The sequence below is a fragment of the Dendrobates tinctorius genome, unplaced genomic scaffold, assembly GCF_039654945.1.
Source record: "Dendrobates tinctorius isolate UK_male_01 unplaced genomic scaffold, ASM3965494v1 ptg000164l, whole genome shotgun sequence".
Classification (NCBI taxonomy): Eukaryota; Metazoa; Chordata; class Amphibia; order Anura; family Dendrobatidae; genus Dendrobates; species Dendrobates tinctorius.
Window position 1 is genome coordinate 11,622,382 of NW_027361831.1, and position 22,824 is coordinate 11,645,205.

The following is a 22,824-nucleotide window of genomic DNA, read 5'->3' on the forward strand; positions in this document are numbered from 1 at the left end:
GTATGTATGTAGCATGTAGTATGTATGTGGTATGTATGTAGCATGCATGTAGTATGTATGTAGCATGCATGTAGTATGTATGTAGCATGCATGTAGTATGTATGTAGTATGTATGTAGTATATATGTAGTATATATGTAGTATGTATGTAGCATGTAGTATGTATGTAGCATGCATGTAGTATATATGTAGTATGTATGTAGCATGCATGTAGTATGTATGTAGTATGTATGTAGCATGCAGTATGTATGTAGCATGTATGTAGTATGTATGTAGTATATATGTAGTATGTATGTAGCATGCATGTAGTATGTATGTAGTATGTATGTAGCATGCAGTATGTATGTAGCATGTATGTAGTATGTATGTAGTATATATGTAGTATGTATGTAGCATGCATGTAGTATGTATGTAGTATGTATGTAGCATGCAGTATGTATGTAGCATGTATGTAGTATGTATGTAGTATATATGTAGTATGTATGTAGCATGCATGTAGTATGTATGTAGCATGCATGTAGTATGTATGTAGTATTTTTTTTTTTTTTTTTTTTAACATTTAACACATTAGCCGGATGATGGGACTACTACTGTCCCATCATTGGCTAATGTGTCAATCACTGTCATGGTAGCAGGCATCGCCCGATGGGACTTGTAGTCCCATCGGACGATGCTTGCACAGACCCCCGGACATCAGCACAGCCCCCCGGCAGGCCGGCACAGCCCCCCGGCAGGCCGGTACAGACCCCCACAGGGTGCACAGACCACCGGCAGGCCGGCACAGCCCCCCGGCAGGCCGGTACAGACCCCGGGCAGTCCACACAGCCCCCCGGCAGGCCGGCACAGCCCCCCGGCAGGCCGGCAGAGACCCCCGGAAGGCCCGAAATGACGGCGCATCATGATGCGCACACACCGCGCATCATGATGACGTCAGGCCGTCAATCAACTGAACTTCCGATTCCGATGCCGAATTCCGATATTGAAAAAATATCGGAAGTCGGTATCGGAATTCCGATACAGCAAGTATCGGCCGATACCCGATACTTGCGGTATCGGAATGCTCAACACTAGTCAAGACCCAAAATCTTTGTATCTTCTGTGATGCATCAGTCAAAGCGATCGCAGCAGTAGCATATCTCAAAACCATAGATATGAACGAACAGAGTCACATCAGGTTTGTGATGAGCCGGACTAAACTGGCACCATTCCGTGAACACACAATACCCAGATTGAAACTCTGCCCTGCTGTCCTCGCAGTTGAGTTGGACGAGCTTATCTCAAATGTGATGAATCTGGAGATAAAAGAAACAGAGTTCTACACCGATAGCAAGGTGGTACTGGGATACATCTGCAATGAAACGTGATGCTTTTATGTCTATGCCAGTAACTGGGTACTCAGGATAAGAAGATACACCTTCCCTAATCAATGGCACTATGCACCCACTCACCAAAATCCTGCGGACTATGGGACTAGATCCACTGCTCTAAGTCATCTTAAGGACACTACATGGTTCACAGTCCTGCCTCCTTGTAACATTCGATGCCCCACATCGACAGACCCAATACATTCGAACTAGTGGATCCAGATGCCGATGAAAAGTTCCGTCCTCAAGCGTCTGCTCTACATACGGGGATTTCAAGTCATCACCTGGAATCTCATTGGTTCAGCAGGTTCTCAACCTGGAAGTAACTTGTTTGAGCCATTGCTTGTCTACGTCATGTGGCCCAGTCCTACAAGTCAGCATCACCTGCAAGTCAGAGGCCTTGTATAGGTTGGCATCACTGCAAGCATGCGTATACCACCCTCAACCCAAAAGAAGCAAATAGTGGCATCAGTTGATGCCAAGCGGGAGTGTTTTGCCTATTCATGTACAACAAGACATTTCTTAAGTGCTGTTCCAGCTATGGCCTTTAGATGTCATAGTTGCCCATGTTCATGGATTTAGAATCCTTTCCCTTTAATTGTTGTTCTGTTCAGAACCGCCCTTCCAGGTTTCCCAGACTTGAATCTTGTAGCCATTTCTCCCGGATCTCTGAACAAATCACAACGTGTCCTGCTTTCTGCAAAATCATTGTTCCTATCAAGTGGATTCCGGTGAGGATTTAATGCAGCTATGTGTTGTACTATGCACCTGTGTTGGCTAGCCATAATGCAGCCCAACATAATATTTGCAATGTATTTTCAGCTCTCTCTTGTTCTACATGTAGTTATATGCATGTATATACAGCACTCAGCCTCCTATCCTGTATATACAGCACTCAGCCTCCTATCCTGTATATACAGCACTCAGCCTCCTATCATGTATATACAGCACTCAGTCTCCTATCATATATATACAGCACTCAGTCTCCTATCATGTGTATGCAGCACTCGGCCTCCTATCATGTGTATACAGCACTCAGCCTCCTATCATGTATATACAGTACCCAGCCTCCTATCATGTATATACAGCACTCAGCCTCCTATCATGTATATACAGCACTCAGCCTCCTATCATGTATATACAGCACTTACATCGGACTCTGTGGTTTGGAGGTTTATTGCTGTAACTGTGAAGTACAGTATTCAGATGTATGTTAATCTTGTTCTCAAAGACTCCATTTTTGTGCTTGCGACACCATTTTGTTGTTTACCAGATACATTTTGTAACTAGGTGAAAGTTTGCAGCTGTTATAAAACCAGACTGTTCTAGTCTGAACAAGATATAAGATATGAGACCCTGATGAATGCACTATTGTTCTATTTTCTAAGTCACGTAGCTAGGGACATATACAAATTTTCTTGCAATACTATTGGCTTATAAAGTAAATGTATTATGACGATGCTATTGGTAGCTGAGTACTTTGCATAATTAAGCAAAATAGTTTAAAAAAGGTGACATAATAAACGGGGTTAGTGATCTGCCTTGATCCTCCCATACAGAGGCACACGTCTCCGTCTGGTCATTCTCAGTTGCTAGCAACGCCCTGTGGATTAATTTGGAAATCACTTGGTCAACCTTGAAGGGTTAATTTAGCCCTCCCTCAATAGCTCCCTCAACAGCTGGCACCAACATGGGGGCCCCCGAATAGCGACGCCTTTGCCCCGGAGGACAACAAGACAAAACCCCCTCTGACCCGACACAGGCACTGGAAAATTGGGACTGATCATCCCCCACGACAACCACGGTAAGTTGGCAGTTATACTGTTCAGACTGACCATTGGTGTGGTTTTCCTGTGCTTGTTTCTACAAAGAGGATCTGAGGTTTGTCCTTGATGGTGGGGTGATTCTTGGGTGGAATCATATAGAGGTGCAGTCCTGTTGGGGGCCCAGTGTTTGAACCGTACCTCATAAGGGACGGACACCCCAGATTGACCAGTGATTGTGACTCTCTTTATAGTCAAAATATCCTGCAATCCTGATCACTGTTAGTATCAGGCGTGGTGAGGTGATCGAAGATTTGGTAGGATACGTAACTCAGGTATATATATATATATATATATATATATATATATATATATATATAAAACCAGAGGTGTCCGGAGGGATAGTCTAAGACACCCTCCTCCTTTCACTGAGTACCGCATTGAATTTTGGGCATCCCAGAGGGGGATAGACCCAGTGGAACAGACTGTAACGGCCGCTCCAGTACTGTGCACAACTGAAGTAAGGATAATTAGCTCTAAAGGAGGGCATTATGTTTCTGTGGAAGAAGAAGAAGAGTTTGGAATTGTGTGACAGATCGGATACTGTTAGTCTTATTATTCAAAGATGAGGAAAGAAATCTGTCAGGAAAGCAGAAAAAATATTTTTGATTCTGGGATTTCCTAAGGGCAGGAGGCTACAGCCTAAGCTATGGGATGAAGGTGTTAGGAAGAACAAAGGAAGTGAATTCTGATTGTTTCTGTTACTGCTATGTTGAAGAAGGAAAATTGTCTATTATTATGACAAGGACTGGATGTTTTGTGATGCAAGAAAGTGACTGTGGTGTGAGAAAGTGACAGAGTAATGCGCCAGAAAGACTCCGGACGATGCATTAAAAGTAGTAAAAAGTTTTCAGAAGAATCTAGCTCGTTCTTCATCAGCAGGAAAACCGAAAAGCAAGCCAGCAGCCGCAGCTATTCCAGCCCCCACCACATTCACCACAGCCCCCACCGCAGCTGAGAACACACAGCTGGTTACTTATCAGTGGCACACACAGCAAACTCCAGCTCCCCCTCAAACTTTAGCTCCCTACTCCAATATTTCTCCTAATCCTATGACTGGGAACCTTACTCTCCAGATCCGCCATGCCAATTCTCATCTGCAATGCTGGCATTGTGACTGACTTGGTCACTTTCAGAGAGATTATCATACCCCCTGTTGATAGATGCTACCCTCAAGTTCCCTCTTCCAATCATAACCTAAATACGGGGAACCCTAGAGGATACTCCGGTTACAGACAGCCCCAAAATCCTGATAATTGTCCATACTGCAGGGGTGGCCAACCAGGGTCTGCTATCACAATGTCCTCTACCAAACCAGGGGCATGCTCATCTGTCATGCTCCGTGTAGCGGACACCCTTATTAAGTTTATGGTAGACACTGGAGTGGCCAATTCTATAATCAAATCATCAGATGTACCTATGGATATCCCTATTCAATTCTCAGATCAAGAGCTTGTTTTAATCGGAGTTGATGACAGACCCAATAAACATACTCTTACAAAACCCATCACTGTGGGACCTTTCCCCGAGGTTACTGCTCAGTTCGTAATTTCTCCCACATGTCCAGTAAATTTACTAGGGGCGGATTTATTATCACAGTTTCGCTCCAGCATACAATTCCAAGATTATGGTCAGATGGTTCTTACGTTACATAATCGCTATGCAGATGAAGACAGTGAGGAAATGTGTATTTTGCATGCCCTTCCCACAGTTATGATGGCCCTGATAGGCCCAGATTCACCCCCAATATTGCCTGAGGATCAATGACTCACCCCATACCTCTCAGAGATACCATCTAAACTTTGGTCAAAAGGGCCAAATGATATAGGGAAAATGCCTGTAGAACCAGTAAAAGTGTTTCTCAAACCTGGTGCCCCTTTTCCCAAAGTCCATCAATATCCTTTGAAACATGATCAGGAGTGGGGCTTCCACGAACAAATACAAACGTTACTTGATAACGGTGCTCTGGTACCCTGTGTTTCGCCATGTAATACACCCTTGTTTCCCGTTAAGAAAAAGACCCCACCTGGCCAGCCCCCTGTGTACCGGCTGGTACAAGACCTACGGGAAGTTAATGCAGCTACTGTTCTGGAAACTCCAGTGGTGCCTAATCCACATACTCTTTTGTCCCAAATACCCCAGGATGCTGCTTGGCTTACAGTCATCGACCTTACCAATGCCTTCTTTAGCATTCCATTACACCCAGATTGCCAGTTTCTGTTTGCATTCACTTATCAGGAACGACAGTTAACATGGACAGTTATGCCACAAGGGGCCCAAAACAGTCCCAACCAGTTTGCAAAAAACATGAGTGAACGTCTCTTGCCCTGGCAGTTAGATCACCCCCAGGTCACGCTGCTTCAGTATGTGGATGATCTTTCATTGTGTGCACGTATGGAGCAGGAAGCCATTGCTGCCACTGTTAGCCTCCTCAAGCATCTGGCAGCACTGAACTATCAGGTTTCAGCCTCGAAACTTCAGTTCTGCCTTGGTCAAGTGATATTCTTGGGTCACTGTCTCCTTCAGGGTGTCAGACACCTCACAGAAGAAAGAAAATTAGCTGTCAGCTCCCTTCCTTTCCCAAAAGATGAAACTAAACTCCAGCGTTTTCTTGGACTATGCACTTATTGTCGTCAGTGGATATCTGATGCATCCCGCATAATGCAACCCCTTTACAATGCCTTGAAAGACGGTATAATGAGCTACAAGGAAAGATCACTGGTTTGTATGGAAAGCCTCCATCGTGCTTTCTCTGAGTTAAAGCGGCTCATTGCCTCCGCCCCTGCCTTGTGCATCCCGGACTGTACTCGACTGTTCCATTTGTATGTGTCTGAGAATGAAGGACGCGCAGCAGGGGTACTTACACAATCACATGATAATAGGCAACGAACGGTGGGCTATTATTTGGCCCTCCTCGACCCAGTGGCCCGAGCATCACCAAGTTGCATGAGGGAAGTTCACACCACTCACTCGTTGCTTGACAAGACTGCAGACATAATTCTTGGACATGAAACGCAGATTTTTGCCCCGCATGACATTGCAGCAATACCGACACTTCAGCAACCAAGACATTTGACTATGCAATGACACTTACGGCTGCAGTGTTGACTCCTTTTGCCTGACTATGTCAAGTTACATCGCTGTACTACAATCAACCCTGCTACTCTACTGCCGGTCCCCAAGAAAGATGGCAGTGATGAGGATTATCTCCAACATGATTGCTCCCAGCTTCTGACTGAAGAAACAGCTACTCCACCAAATGTCAGTGAAAATCCACTTCCAAATCCTGATCTGGTGTTATACACGGATGGTTCAAGATATGCTGATGAGTTTGGTAGATTCCACACAAGATATGCTGTTACCACAGAGGACACTGTAGTGCACGCAGCTGCACATCCGCCCTCACAGTCAGCACAAGAAGCAGAACTCCAGGCTCTGTCTACTGCATGTACTTTGGCTAAGAACAGATGGGTTAATATATACACGGACTCACAGTATGCATTTGGTATTGCTCACGATTTTGGGGCTCTATGGGCCAATCGAGGGTTTACTACTACTGCCGGAACACCAGTGAAAAATGCTGAAGCTGTTAAAACCCTCATGGACTCGATCAAATTACCTACTCAGGTGGCTATTATCAAAGTTAAGGCGCACGGTCCTAGGAACAGTCCACAGACTGTTAGCAACGTATTTGCGGATATGCAAGCAAAAGTCGCCACTCTTTTACCCGTTGAAACAACCATACCAGCTATGGTGACCACACGCTCTCAGCGTAAACAGTTACAAGAAGCATTGACCCTACAAGAACCTGATGATCTTGTAGGGTTCAGATGGGTTCTCAGGATGCAGTGACGAGACATGAGACTGAGTGTGATTTGTAAAATAAACGTTTATAAATTGGTGCCGCTGGGGCTTTGCTGAACAAACCAAATAGGCAACAACAAACTGTCCTCGTAGGGACTCAATAACATTTACAACACTTTTCATATACTAAATGCGACTAATCCGGCTAGTCCGGGTGTTGTAGGCCACATATGACCAAACTGTGGGTCCTTATCTCCTATATTAAACTTATCCTTCCAGGGGTCTGTTAGGATCTCAAGCGTGGCCGCGTAGAGGTCGCTGATGCGGCTGCCTTGATGCCTTGATATTCCGGGAAGGAACTGGGCTCAACAGGCCCTGAAGACACGATGCTGGTGGGGCGCAACGGGCCCTGACGAAACGATACCGGTGGGGCGCAACAGGCCCTGAAGGAACAATGCCGGTGGGGCGCAACAGGCCCTGAAGGAACAATGCCGGTGAGGCGCAACAGGCCCTGAAGGAATGATGCCGGTGGGGCGCAACAGGCCCTGAAGAAACGATGCCGGTGGGGCGCAACAGGCCCTGAAGAAACGATGCCGGTGGGGCACAACAGGCCCTGAAGAAACGATGTCAGTGGGGCGCAACAGGCCCTGAAGAAATGATGCTGGTGGGGAGCCACAGGCCCTGAAGAAACGATGCCGGTGGGGCGCAACAGGCCCTGAAGAAACGATGCCAGTGGGGCGCAACAGGCCCTGAAGAAATGGTGCAGATGGGGCGCAACAGACATCTCCTTGTGGCTCTCATCTCACTGCGGAGTTATGACGCAGTCCCTAAATATAACTGTTCACCAACCTCTGCTCAGGGTCCCTTAGCAAACTGGACGGGGGCCCCTGTTGCCACCTGTAGCGAGGTGGCGCTCTCTGGGGCCGGTGATGACAGGGCCACAACTGTGGGAGAAGGCAGGGGGGCAGTGTCCTGACCTCTGTAAAGGAATGGTCTCTAGTCGCAGCGATCAGTGGAGGTCGTGGACTTGTTACAGCAGGGAGGGAAACAGCAGGGGCGGCTGTATTCGTCCGTATGAGGGGAGCGGCTGCAGGTGCAAGGCTCTCATGTGTCACTAGTCAGTAAGTCCGCAGCTTTCCTTTCACAGGGCCCTGTCGGTCTCTTCACAACACACTGTCCGCTCCCTCGGTCCTCTCTGTCTCACGCGGCTTCCTGTCTGTTGTCCGGCTCTGTCAACTGCCACTTCAGTGCACCCCCTGCTCCTTTTAAGCTTGCCCCGCCCCCAGTTTCCCTGACAACTTCAGTCAAGTTGTTCCCTTTACTGTCCTCCCAGTATCGTTCCCTCAGGAACACTGATTGCGGTCCCCTGGGTACCTGCCCATTCACTGTCTGGGAGTCCTCCTCCCCACACTCCCCCACTCTGTAAGCTCGCCAGTCCTCGGGGGAGGGCCTTATTTTATTGAGATTGGTCTGTAGGGGTTTCAATGTTCGTTGCCATATGAATTGATCTTGCTCATATCGTTCAGGGGTTTGCCGGCTGTTGACCGCTCGGAGCGTCTAAGTTCAACTGGGGTAGAGTCGTCTGGGGTGGTGGACATCGGTGGGCTGGTTGGTGCAGGTGGGCTAATTGTGTCAGATGATTCATTACTGAGTGGAGGCCCTCCGGGTCCTGGGAGACAATCTCCGTCATCGTCCGGGTCCCAACATACGGAAGATGGTTCAAATGTTGACGGGATAGGCTCCAGTTGCTTCGGGTCGGAGGAAGTACATGGACGTAACATATTATGATGCACAACATGAGTGGGCAGTGTTTCATCCTCCTCAGGTCGTATTTCGTACACCGGTCCATCCGGATGGATACGGCGTAAGACCCGATAAGGACTTTCTTCCCAACGCGGCTCCAGTTTGTTCTGGGGGCGTTGATCTAGTACAAGCACCCGGTCCCCGCTTTAGAGGTGAGGAGGCGCGGTTGCATTCTTCCCTGGGTGCTCCCAGTCCCGGAGCTTGGTGTGTACAATTCGGTGAAGAGTTTGCAGCCGATGGCAATGATTTCGGACCCAAGACGACACTCCAGTCCAGGGCTGAGGCTCTTCGGGGTCTAGCACCACCTCTGTGATCCCTTTACCGTCTCGCCCAAACAACAGGGAATAGGGGGTATAGCCAGTCACTCGATGTACCCTATTGTTATAGACCCAAACTAATTCGGAAACATATTCAGGCCAACGGGCCTTCTTGTCACTCTCAAGAGTGCGCAACATCTGAATCAATGTCCGATTAAATTGTTCACAAGCCCCATTCCCTTGCGGGTGATACGGTGTGGTCCGGGATTTGTCAATTCCATAGAGGTGATGTAGTTCTTCCATGACTTTTCCCAAAAAACATGCTCCCTGATCAGAATGTATTCGTTGAGGACAGCCGTATACTTGAATAAAGTTTCTACAAATTGCGGAGGCAGCTGACTCTGCGGTCTGATCCCGAGTGGGGGTGACCACAGCGAATTTGGTGAAATGATCTACCATAACGAGACAGTGTTCTTATCCCTGAAATGCGGGCCCAATGGTCAGATAATCCACCGTTAGGAGCTCAAGGGGCGCTGAGGTCACAATAGTCTGTGTTGCGGCTTGCTGAGTGGGTGGTTTGTCTAATTCACACAAGCGGCATGTCCGGCAAATTTCGCCCACAGCAGCGGGCAAGCGCGGGTGGTAAGCTTTCTGTTGCAGCCATTGCAAAGTTTTTTTTGTTCCGAAATGGACCCCTTTTTCGTGAGCCTCCCGAGCCAGTACATGAAGTTGGGCTCCTGGCGTAACCACCTGCCAAACAGTCATTGAGGCTGTTTGTGATGTTATTTTACGATACAATAATCCCTTTTGGATAACCAACCTCTCCCATTGTCGCAGCATAAGCAACAGGTCTTGAGTCTAATTTTTCCGTTGAGAGTCAGTGGTAATTGCCCAGTGGCGACCCATGTCCACAGAAGACCAACCTCTTCATCTTCTTGCTGCTGTTGTATCCATTTATCCCGGGATTGTTCCAGTATGCCCCTTGGGGTCTCAGAGGAAGATATCTTTTTATTGTCGGTTGTGATCACGGTAGCAGTGAGAGCGAACGGTATTTCCTCTCCTTCCAATTCTTCATCTCGTTTCTGCCCTGGAGTTGTATGTCGAATCCTGGAGAGGGCATCTGCATGGACATTCTTGGCCCCTCTCTTGTAGATAATCTTATAATTGTACTTCGCCATCCTGGCCACCCATCATTGTTCCAGAGCCCCCAATTTGGCATTTTCCAAATGAGCCAGCGGGTTGTTGTCAGTTCGCACTACCACCTCGGAGCCCGCTAGGTACTCTGCGAATCTCTCCATCATAGCCCACACCACTGCAAGGAGCTCGAGCTTAAAAGAGCTGTAATTGTCAGGGTTACGCTCGGAGTCATGGAGTGAGCGACTTCCATATGCAATCACTCTCTCCCGGCCATCCTGAACCTGTAACAACACAGCCCCCAGCCCGTGAAGACTCTCGTCAGTGTGCAAGATGAACGGATGAGAGAAATCCGAATAAGCCAACACTGGGGCATCCGAGAGCGCAGCCTTGAGGTCTCGGAAGGCCTCTTCCTGAGGGTGTTGCCACTGGATTTTTCGCCCATTGACCCCAGCGGGAGCCCCCTTCAGTAGGTCGTGCAGGGCTCGAGATCGACATGCAAAATTCTTTACGAAGAGACGGTAATATCCGGCTAACCCCAGAAAAGCCCGCACATCTTTCACCATCTCAGGGGTAGGCCATTCCTGGATAGCAGCAACCTTCTCCCGGGATGGCCTCACACCCTCTGCCGAAACGACATGACCCAGATACTCAATCTGAGAGCGAAATAGGTGGCATTTCTGAGGCTTCACCTTCAACCCGTACTTTTGCAACCGGCTGAGTACCTTTCCCAACCGCTTCAGGTGGTCCTCGAAGGTGGCGGCATAGACAATGATGTCGTCCAGGTAGATCAACGTGGCCTCAAAATTGAGATCTCCCAGTCATCGCTCCATCAATCGCTGAAAGGTCCCTGGGGCGTTGGCCAGCCCAAACTGCATCCGATTAAACTCAAACAGTCCCATGGGCAATATGAACGCCGTTTTGGCCCTATCTCCTTCTGACATGGGCACCTGCCAGTACCCACTGGCCAAGTCCAGGGTTGAAAAATATGTTGCCTTCCCCAAGGCGGACAGGGATTCTTCTATGCGGGGCAGTGGGTATGAGTCTTTAATAATGCAAGCATTCAGTTTACGATAATCCACACAGAATTGTAGTGTACCATCTTTCTTCCGGACCAACACGATTGGGGCCGCCCAGGGGCTTTGACTTTCCCGTATCACCCCTTTTCGCAGCATTTGGGCCAGCAAAGTTTTCACCTCTTGATAGAGTTGTGGTGGAATCTGTCGATATCGTTCCCGGATAGGGGCCGCTCCTGCTGTGGGGATTTCATGAGTGATGGCAGTGGTACACCCAAAATCGTCCTCATGACTAGCAAATACTTCATGGTACTGTTCCAGCAATGTTGTTATCTGTGAGACCTGGGCTGCAGTTAATGCAGAAAGCTCGGCCCGCATCTGCTCCAAAATATTTCGGCCCTTCTCTTGTGCCGAGACTTCGTGGGCCTGTAAGGTTCGTATTGTTACTTCCCAAGGATCCTCGGGGTGTACCCGTTATTGAACCGCAGGAGCTGGCAGCACTTCTAAAGGCCTTACTAGTTTGGCCAGTACAGTCCGTGCTTTCAGAGCAGTGTCTCGGTCTTCAAGGTTAATGCAGCGCACCAGGACGGCTCCTTTTTGCACAGTAGCCAGGGAACGGGTCACCAGTATGCCAGGAGGTAAGCGCTCCGAGTGACACGGCTCCACCTGCACCTCCACGCCCTCCAAGGGTATCAGGGCTCGAATGGGCAGGGCCACCACAGTCTGTCCAGGAGGTAACACAAGCAGGGGAGTCGCTGGCATGATGACCTTCCCCAGAGCCTTGCATTCCTGGCGGTCCTGATGTACCCATGCTCCCCGCACCAGCTGCTGGAATACCTGTCCCTGGGCTGTGCGAGAACCCCACTGCTTCAGAATCCTCTGTGTAGGGTCATGGAGCAGTAGGTTGCCGAACTCTCGTAGAACATTCATGCCTAGGGTGACGGGGTGTTGCTTATCAGCTTCTCCTTGAGTCAGTACCACCCCTCTGCGACCAAAGGATTTACCGCACAGCATCACTTGCACCTACACCACCCCGGCAACTGGGACCGGCAGTTGGTTGGCAGCTACTAGTCTGATCACGGGCCCCCACTGAGACCTTGCTGCTTCCGGGAAGTTCTGTTGAAAGTACATTGCGGGCATAGTGGTTACTTGTGACCCCGTGTCCACCAGGCACCAGACGGCCCGGCCCTCCACTTTTGCCCACACCACTGGACATTTTGCTATCAAATCTTCGGGACTTCCACCACCCCTATTTGTGGTTTTTGACTCCGAGCGGCGTCCCCCCAGCCCGGAGCCCTTTAGTTTAATGGCTGCCGGGGTGGGTATCTCCCACGCCACGGCACTCTCGGGCAAAGTGGCCTGGTTCTCCGCATTCAAAACACTGGGCCTGTGTAGGCTGACCACCCCGCCGGGGGTGTGCTCCACAGGAGCCGGGGTTAAAGCTAAGTCATCCAGTCCCGGTCTTGGTTCTTCTTTTTACTTTGGCCAACTCGCACTTAATACTTTTCAGCTCTTGCTTCATCTCTTCCACCCACTGAGGCTCCTCAACTACATTCGCGGAGGCCTCCACACCTTGGACTCTCCCCACGGGGACCACCATCCCCTGCTCCTGCTCTCGAGCACGTGCCTGACTTCCCACCTCTGAAAAATCTATTCGGGGATTCATTCTGATCTGTTCCCGCAGTGTCTGTTTGACTAATGGATCTTGCAAACCAGTCACCAGTAGGTCACGTAGGGTAATGTCAACAGGTCCTGCCCCTACCCCATCCTTTCTTTCTATAGCTGTATGCAATTCTTGGAGGACAACATGGGAAGGGAAGCAAAAGACTAGAAAAAGCCATGCACCTGACAAATGCTATTGAGAACTCTGCTATTAGAAGTGGAAAGGAAGAACAAAGACAAAAGAATCTAATTAATAAAAATATTGGAGAAAGAGAAACCAATCACAAACTAAAATGTTTCTATACTAATGCACAAAGCATGGGCAACAAACAAGGAGAATTGGAACTACTAACACAGGAAAAGAAATATGATGTCATTGGAATCACTGAAACTTGGTGGGACAATACACATGATTGGAATACAAGACTAGAAGGATACAACTTATTTGCAAGAAACAGACTTGATAAACGAGGAGGGGGTGTCGCATTGTATGTTAGAAACGCGTATATCTGCACAGAGATTGAAGCTTCAGAGACTGGGAGTTCTGTGGAAACTGTTTGGGTAAGAATACAAGGACAGAACAATGGAAAGGACACCATTGTAGGCATTTACTACAGGCCGCCTGTGCAAGCTGAAGATATGGATGAACTCTTTATGCATCAAATGGCCAAGTTCTCCAAAAAATATGACATAGTTGTCATGGGAGATTTCAACTATCCAGACATTTGTTGGGAATCTCTCTCAGGCAAAACTAACAGGTCAAGGAAATTCTTATCCTCTCTTGCTGACAACTTTATCTTCCAAAAGGTAAGGGAGAAAACAAGGGGAACTGCTACCTTGGATCTAATCCTTATAAACAGGGAGGAAATGGTTGAGGAGGTAAAAGTGGCTGGGACCCTAGGAGGTAGCGACCATGCTATTTTAGAATTTTGGATAACTAGAGGCGGAAGACCTGTGAAGACTCAGACGTCAAGGTTAGATTTCAGAAAGGCAGATTTTAAGGGATTCAGAAAGAGAATTGGAGGGATCCAATGGCTGGATATCCTTAAAGACAAAAATGTCCAGGAAGGATGGGAAATCTTGAAAAATGAAATTCTCAAAGCACAGTTGCTAACAATTCCGAAAAGAGGGAAGAATAGGAAGCATTTAAGGAAACCAGGATGGATGAACACAGAACTTAAGCACATGCTAAAAAGGAAGAAAAAAATGTTTATAAAATGGAAAGAGGGAGGCATATCTAAAGAAGAATATAATGCTGTCTGCAGAACTTGCAGGGCACAAATCAGATTATCTAAAGCTGAAAATGAATTGAGGCTTGCAAGAGATGTCAAAAGCAATATTAAAGGATTTTGGGGATATGTCAAAAGTAAAAGAAAAGTCAAAGATGCTATAGGACTTTTACAGGATGAAAATGATGAAATGGTAAGACAGGATGTTGAGAAGGCTGAACTTTTAAATTCCTATTTTGCATCTGTTTTCTCTCAGAAAGGAAATGTAACATCAACTGTTATTCACTGTCCTATTAAGGGAATAGAAGAATCCAGGATATCTATAAACAGAAAGATAGTGAGGAAACACTTAGCTAACCTAAATGAATTTAAGTCTCCGGGTCCAGATGAATTACACCCAAGAGTACTGAAGGAGATAGCAGAAGAAATTTTTGAACCCCTCTCCATAATCTTTGAAAATTCTTGGAGAACAGGAGAAGTGCCAGAAGACTGGAGAAGAGCAAATGTTGTTCCTATCTTCAAAAAGGGGAAGAAGGTGGACCCAGGCAACTATAGGCCGGTGAGTCTGACTTCTATACCAGGAAAGATCTTTGAACAAATTATTAAACAACATGTATGTCAATACCTGGATAAGAATGAAGTGATTAAACAGAGTCAGCATGGGTTTGTAACCAATAAGTCATGTCAGACTAACTTAATTTCCTTCTATGATGGTATCACTGATTGGGTGGATCAAGGAAATGCTGTAGATATAGTATATCTTGACTTCAGCAAAGCATTTGACAAAGTCTCTCATACAATCCTTATTGAAAAAATGACTAAGTATGGAATGGACAAGGCAACTGTTAGGTGGATTCATAACTGGCTTAGTGATCGGACCCAAAGAGTGGTCGTAAATGGCTGCACATCCAGTTGGAAGAATGTCTCAAGTGGGGTACCACAGGGCTCTGTCCTGGGCCCTGTATTGTTCAACATCTTTATCAACGATTTAGATGAAGGAATTGAGGGTAAACTGATTAAATTTGCTGATGACACAAAGCTAGGAGGGATAGCTAATACTAGAGAAGAGAGAGAGAGGATTCAAAAAGATTTAAATAAACTGGAGAAGTGGGCAGCAACTAACAGAATGGTTTTCAACAGGGAGAAATGCAAAGTACTACATCTGGGCAATAAAAATGAAAAAAGCATATATAGAATGGGAGGAATAGGGCTAAGTGACAGCACATGTGAAAAAGACTTGGGTATACTAATAGATCACAGACTGAATATGAGTCAACAGTGTGATGCAGCAGCAAAAAAGGCAAATGCAATTCTAGGATGTATTAACAGAAGCATACAGTCTAGATCATGTGAAGTCATTATTTCCCTCTACTCCTCTTTGGTCAGACCTCATCTGGAATATTGTGTCCAGTTTTGGGCACCACATTTTAAAAAAGACATCAACAAACTGGAGCAAGTTCAGAAAAGAGCGACCAGAATGGTGACCGGTCTGCAAACCCTGTCTTATGAGGAAAGGTTGCAGGATTTGGGAATGTTTAGTTTGCAAAAGAGAAGACTGAGAGGAGACTTAATAGCTGTCTACAAATATCTAAAGGGCTGTCACATTTTAGAAGGATCAACTTTATTCTCATTTGCATGAGGAAAGACTAGAAGCAATGGGATGAAACTGAATGGGAGGAGACACAGATTAGATATTAGAAAAAACTTTTTGACAGTTAGAGTGATCAATGAGTGGAACAGGCTGCCACGAGAAGTGGTGAGTTCTCCTTCAATGGAAGTCTTCAAACAGAGGCTGGACAGACATCTGACTGGGATGATTTAGCGAATCCTGCTTTGAGCAGGGGGTTGGACCAGATGGCCCAGGAGGTCCCTTCCAACTCTACGATTCTATGATTCTATGATACTCTGTGATCGTCTCCCCCTCTACTTGCATCCGACTAAACAAACGGGTTCTCAACTCTCCCACATCAGTAGGGTCCCCATGGGTCTGTTCTACTATCTGTAACACTTTTTCAAAACTGTTGCAGTGCCCCGGAGGTTTCAACATCACTGACCTCCGTGCCTCCCCGTCCAATGCCATGAGTGCCACCTCGGCCTCCAGATCAGGGGTCATTGGGTGTATCCGGAAGAGCCCCCGCATCCGCTCAGTCCAGCTCCATAACATAGTATTGGAGCCGGAAAATCTAGGCAGGTTGTTCAGCATGGCCCCCAATGATATGCTGGTACAGGGACCCTCCTCATTTGTAGAGTTTACAGCTCTACCCTGATCTGGGGCACCACTGTCTGTGCTCGGAGACTGCATCCTGCCCACTACGCCAAGTGTAAGGTTCAGACAGGTTCTCAGGATGCAGTGACGAGACACAAGACTGAGTGTGATTTGTAAAATAAACGTTTATAAATTGGTGCCGCTGGGGCTTTGCTGAAGAAACCAAATAGGCAACAACAAACTGTCCTCACAGGGACTCAATAACATTTACAACACTTTTCTTATACTAAATGCGACTAATCCAGCTAGTCCGGGTGTTGTAGGCCACGTATGACCAAACTACGGGTCCTTATCTCCTATATTTAACTTATCCTTCCTGGGGTCTGTTAGGATCACACGCGTGGCCGCGTAGAGGTCGCTGATGCGGCTACCTTGACGCCTCGATATTCCAGGAAGGAACTGGGCTCAACAGGCCCTGAAGAGACGATGCTGGTGGGGAGCAATGGGCCCTGACGAAACTATATCGGTGGGGCGCAACAGGCCCTGAAGGAACAATGCCGGTGGGGCGCAACAGACCCTGAAGGAACAATGCCGGTGAGGCACAACAGGCCCTGAAGAAATGATGCTGGTGGGGCGCCACAGGCCCTGAAGAAACAATGCTGGTGGGGCGCCACAGGCCCTGAAGAAATGATGCCGGTGGGGCGCAACAGGCCCTGAAGAAACGATGCCAGTGGGGCTCAACAGGCACTGAAGAAACGATCCCGGTGGGGCGCCACAGGCCCTGAAGAAACGATGCCGGTGGGGCACAACAGGCCCTGAAGAAACAATGCCGGTGGGGAGCAACAGGCCCTGAAGAAACAGTGCAGATGGGGCGCAACAGACGTCTCCTTGCGGCTCTCATCTCACCGCGGAGTTATGACGCAGTCTCTAAATATAACCGTTCACCAACCTCTGCTCAGGGTCCCTTAGCAAACCGGACGGGGGCCCCTGCTGCCGCCTGTAGCGAGGTGGCGCTCCCTGGGGCCGGTGATGACAGGGCTGCAGCTGTGGGAGAAGGCAGGGGGCAGTGTCCTGACCGCTGTAAAGGAATGGTCTCTAGTCGCAGCAATCAGTGGAGGTCGTGGACTTGTCACAGCAGGGAGGGAAACAGCGGGGGCGGCTGTATGCGTCCGCATGAGGGGAGCGGCCGCCGGTGCAAAGCTCTCATGTGTCACTAGTCGGTAAGTCCGCAGCTTTCGTTTCACAGGGCCCTCTCGGTCTCTCCACAACACACCATCTGCTCCCTCGGTCCTCTGTCTCACACGGCTTCCTGTCTGTTGTCCGGCTCTCTGCCAACTGCCACTTCAGTGCGCCCCCTGCTCCTTTTAAGCTTGCCCCACCCCCTGTTTCCCTGTCAGCTTCAGTCAAGTCGTTCCCTTTGCTGTCCTCCCAGTATCGTTCCCTCAGGAACCCTGATGGTGGTCCCCTGGGTACCTGCCCATTCACTGTCTGGGAGTCCTCCTCCCCACAATCTACAAAAGACTGAAGTTTTCTGTCGGACCCCGCAAGACCGCTTAATGACGATGCACAGAATGTCTCCAAACAAAGAGGTGAAGCAATGGAAGACTGATAGGGCACGTATGGATAATGGTCTCTGGAAAAAGGACCAACTTGTGTGTCTCCCTAAGCAGATGTACCCTGCTATTGCCACATGGGCACATGGGCCTACACATCGAGGAAAGAATCAGGCCCTCGTACTGGTGCATAAATTCTACTGGGCCACAGGAATTTCCACAGTTTTGACAGCACTCAACCATGCCTGTAATATCTGTCAGACTTGCAATCCCTGTCAACTTCAATGTGTATCCCCAAAGCATCTTTCTAAGCCCAACTATCCTTTCCAAAGGCTCCAGGTGGACCATATTATGTTACCTAAGTCTGGAAGGTATGAATACTGTTTGGTTGTTGTTGACATGTTCTCCAGTTGGCCGGAAGCATTCCCTGTTACTAACATGACTGTAAAAACCACAGTGAAGAAACTGGTGATGGAAGTCATAGGCAGATATGGGGTTCCAGAAGTTGTTGAAAGGTCTGCCTTTTCTTCTAATGTGTACCAAAAAGTTTTGACAATGCTTGGATCCACTGTAGCCCTCCATACTCTGTACCATCCACAATCCAGTGAGAAAGTTGAGAGGCTGAATGGCACACTGAAGGGACAATTGACCAAAATGATGCAGGAGACTACGGCTCCATGGCCAGAGCTCCTACCCATTGTACTATACCACATTCGTACTACCCCTATTGTAAAACATGGCCTGTCCCCATATGAGATATTGTTTGGTGCTAGACCCCCAGTTGCAAATTTCCAGCCTCAGCAGTTATCAGAAGAAACTGACTGTGCTGTTCAATATGTTATTCAGCTTAGTAAAAATCTTGCTAACACCCATGCTCTAGTTTCTTCTTCTCTTGCAGATTCAGCAGAAACCGACACCTGTCATAACCTGAAGCCTGGTGATTTTGTAGTCGTGAAAAGGCATGTCAGAAAGCATGGACTAGAACCCTTGTATGACGGTCCCTATCAAGCCCTCCTCATCACCCCTTCATCAGTGAAACTAGAAGGAAGACCGACTTGGATCCACGCATCGCACTGCAAGCTGGTTAAGCAAGCCAATAGCAAATAAAGGGGGCATAATGTTTTGGTCTTTCGCATTTTCCATATTACTATTGGTAACCGCATGGGACAGCCTAAATTCCCCAACGTCCCTGAATAATAAGTTTATACAACATCATGAAAAATGACTGAGAGATTTGTTAGATAATTCCCAGCCTCTGGCAGAATGTTGGATCTGCATGTATTCACCAGTGTCAGCCACGAGCATCCCCTTTTTGGCTATCCCTGTTCCACCTGAGGAGTTATTTGCTTGGACTACCTATTCTGACACACTCGCTAATAATGTCACAGATAATGCTAAGTTATGGAATATTACTGTTGGTATACCTATTGTAGGATGGGTGGGATACCCCTGGTGGCAAGGCAACCTTTCAGGAAGCAATACACACCTTCAATATTTGGCCTATAAAGGAGGGGCGTGGATACCTAAGAATAAGACAAGTCTAACCAATCTAGGGCAAATTCCAACGTATGGTTTACAAGTCAGTTTCAATGCAAATTCACACTCTACTGATACCTTCAAAACAATGTTGTTAGAAAGAAGGTTACATAATATGTCATGGAAATTTTCTAATTTGTTTCTACAGGGTTCTAACGAAACCTGTGCCAGTATTCCTGGCAATATATCTTGTAATGAGTCCTTTGAATATGTACCAGGAACCCCCACTTGTGGAAATCCTGATGCAGGTTATTGTAGTCCTTTAGGGCAATCTCCTACTTGGTGCATGCTTCAGAATGCATCTGCGTTCATAGACTTAGTTCATAGATTGGTACTGCAACATTCAGCCCTATGGGATTTACCTGATGATATGTTCTGGGTATGTGGAGACAATGCTTATTAATGTTTGCCAGTAGAGGTAAGAGGTACTTTTACTCTGGGTTGCTTGACCCTGGCCACCTTTGTTATTCCAAACAAACAGTTGGATACACAGGCTATACCCAAACATACATTATACAAAAGAGCTGCGGACAATTCACCCTGCCCTTCAGGGAGACCACATATAGTACAGATAAGTGTGGCCAATAAAATTGTCAATTCTATTTTCATTTACCCTATGATTACACAAATGTGGGATAAATTGGTTAGGGCCACAGACTATCTAGATGATCAAATTTGGGATATATTGGACATACTTAATACTACTGTTGCTGTCCAAAATCAACTTATCATAGTCTCTAATCAACATACTATAGTGCTGGACTACTTAGGCCTCTTTCACACTTCCGTTTTTGACCATCAGTCAAAATCCGCCAGGTTTTGAAAAAAACGGATCCGCCATTTTTTTGCGGATCCGTTTTTTTCCCCATTGAGTTGCATTACTGGCGGATCTTGACGGATGGCCATCCGTTGGATCCGTTTTTGTGAGGATCCGCCAAAATTTCTTCGTCCGTCGGCATGCTTGGACGGACCTTGCAACTTTTTTTGTTGTTGGATCCGCATTTTCCATTGCGCATGCCCGGAGAAAGGAAGTCAGGGAGAAAATTAACCCTGAAATCCTTTCTGGCGGACGAAAAAAATCTCTCTCTCTCTCCTTCCCGGCCAGCGGTTCCTTTAAAATTCTTCATTCTGCAGATCCATCACAAAACGGATCCTGTGTCATCCGTTCACATCAGTTAGGAACGGATCCGCTTTTCCGCCTTTTTGGCGGATTTTAACTGACACAAAAAACTGAAGTGTGAAAGAGGCCTTAACAGCAGCACAAGGTGGTATGTGTCAGGTTATTGGACCCACTTGCTGTCATTATATAGATCCTAATAGTACTATGAAGTTAAAGTTAAAGTTAGAAGACATTCAAAGACTCAGAGATCAATACGATAAAGACAATGATCGTAATAAGGACATTTGGTGGTCAGACACCTTCTCCTTTCTCTTTTAAATATTTTTATTAGTTTTAAAATTTAAAGGGAAAAGGAGGGGAATAATAAGGGAAATAGGGGAAAATAAAAAATGGAGAGCTCTGCTCTAATGCAAAGACATTTGCAAACAAATACAGGTAACAACATTTCCTTCCAGACTTAGAACATATGTAACTAATAATAAATGTAGCCCATGAGTAGCAACAGAGTTTTACAAAAATTTGGAATTCCATACTTCCCATTTAAGATGATATGTATTCAGTGAATTATTGTTGAAAGCTATCCTCTACTCCATGAGACAGTGTGAACGCAAAGTCTCAATGATATCTGAGAACAGAGGTGCATTCGATTTTTTCCACCAGTAGGCGATGGAGTTCTTGACAACAAGGAAAATGTGAATTATTATATACAGTGGGGCAAAAAAGTATTTAGTCAGTCAGCAATAGTGCAAGTTCCATCACTTAAAAACATGAGAGGCGTCTGTAATTTACATCATAGGTAGACCTCAACTATGGGAGACAAACTGAGAAAAAAAAATCCAGAAAATCACATTGTCTGTTTTTTTTTCATTTTATTTGCATATTATGGTGGAAAATAAGTATTTGGTCAGAAACAAGCAATCAAGATTTCTGGCTCTCACAGACCTGTAACTTCTTCTTTAAGAGTCTCCTCTTTCCTCCACTCATTACCTGTAGTAATGGCACCTGTTTAAACTTGTTATCAGTATAAAAAGACACCTGTGCACACCCTCAAACAGTCTGAATCCAAACTCCACTATGGTGAAGACCAAAGAGCTGTAAAAGGACACCAGAAACAAAATTTTAGCCCTGCACCAGGCTGGGAAGACTGAATCTGCAATAGCCAACCAGCTTGGAGTGAAGAAATCAACTGTGGGAGCAATAATTAGAAAATGGAAGACCTACAAGACCACTGATAATCTCCCTCGATCTCGTGCTCCACGCAAAATCCCACCCCGTGGGGTCAGAATGATCACAAGAACGGTGAGCAAAAATCCCAGAACCACGCGGGGGGACCTAGTGAATGAACTGCAGAGAGCTGGGACCAATGTAACAAGGCCTACCATAAGTAACACACTATGCCACCATGGACTCAGATCCTGCAGTGCCAGACGTGTCCCACTGCTTAAGCCTGTACATGTCCGGGCCCGTCTGAAGTTTGCTAGAGAGCATTTGGATGATCCAGAGGAGTTTTGGGAGAATGTCCTATGGTCTGATGAAACCAAACTGGAACTGTTTGGTAGAAACACAACTTGTCGTATTTGGAGGAAAAAGAATACTGAGTTGCATCCATCAAACACCATACCTACTGTAAAGCATGGTGGTGGAAACATCATGCTTTGGGGCTGTTTCTCTGCAAAGGGGCCAGGACGACTGATCCGGGTACATGAAAGAATGAATGGGGCCATGTATCGTGAGATTTTGAGTGCAAACCTCCTTCCATCAGCAAGGGCATTGAAGATGAAACGTGGCTGGGTCTTTCAACATGACAATGATCCAAAGCACACCACCAGGGCAACGAAGGAGTGGCTTCGTAAGAAGCTTTTCAAGGTCCTGGAGTGGCCTAGCCAGTCTCCAGATCTCAACCCTATAGAAAACCTTTGGAGGGAGTTGAAAGTCCGTGTTGCCAAGCGAAAAGCCAAAAACATCACTGCTCTAGAGGAGATCTGCATGGAGGAATGGGCCAACATACCAACAACAGTGTGTGGCAACCTTGTGAAGACTTACAGAAAACGTTTGACCTCTGTCATTGCCAACAAAGGATATATCACAAAGTATTGAGATGAAATTTTGATTCTGACCAAATACTTATTTTCCACCATAATATGCAAATAAAATGAAAAAAAAACAGACAATGTGATTTTCTGGATTTTTTTTTCTCAGTTTGTCTCCCATAGTTGAGGTCTACCTATGATGTAAATTACAGACGCCTCTCATCTTTTTAAGTGGTGGAACTTGCACTATTGCTGACTGACTAAATACTTTTTTGCCCCACTGTACTT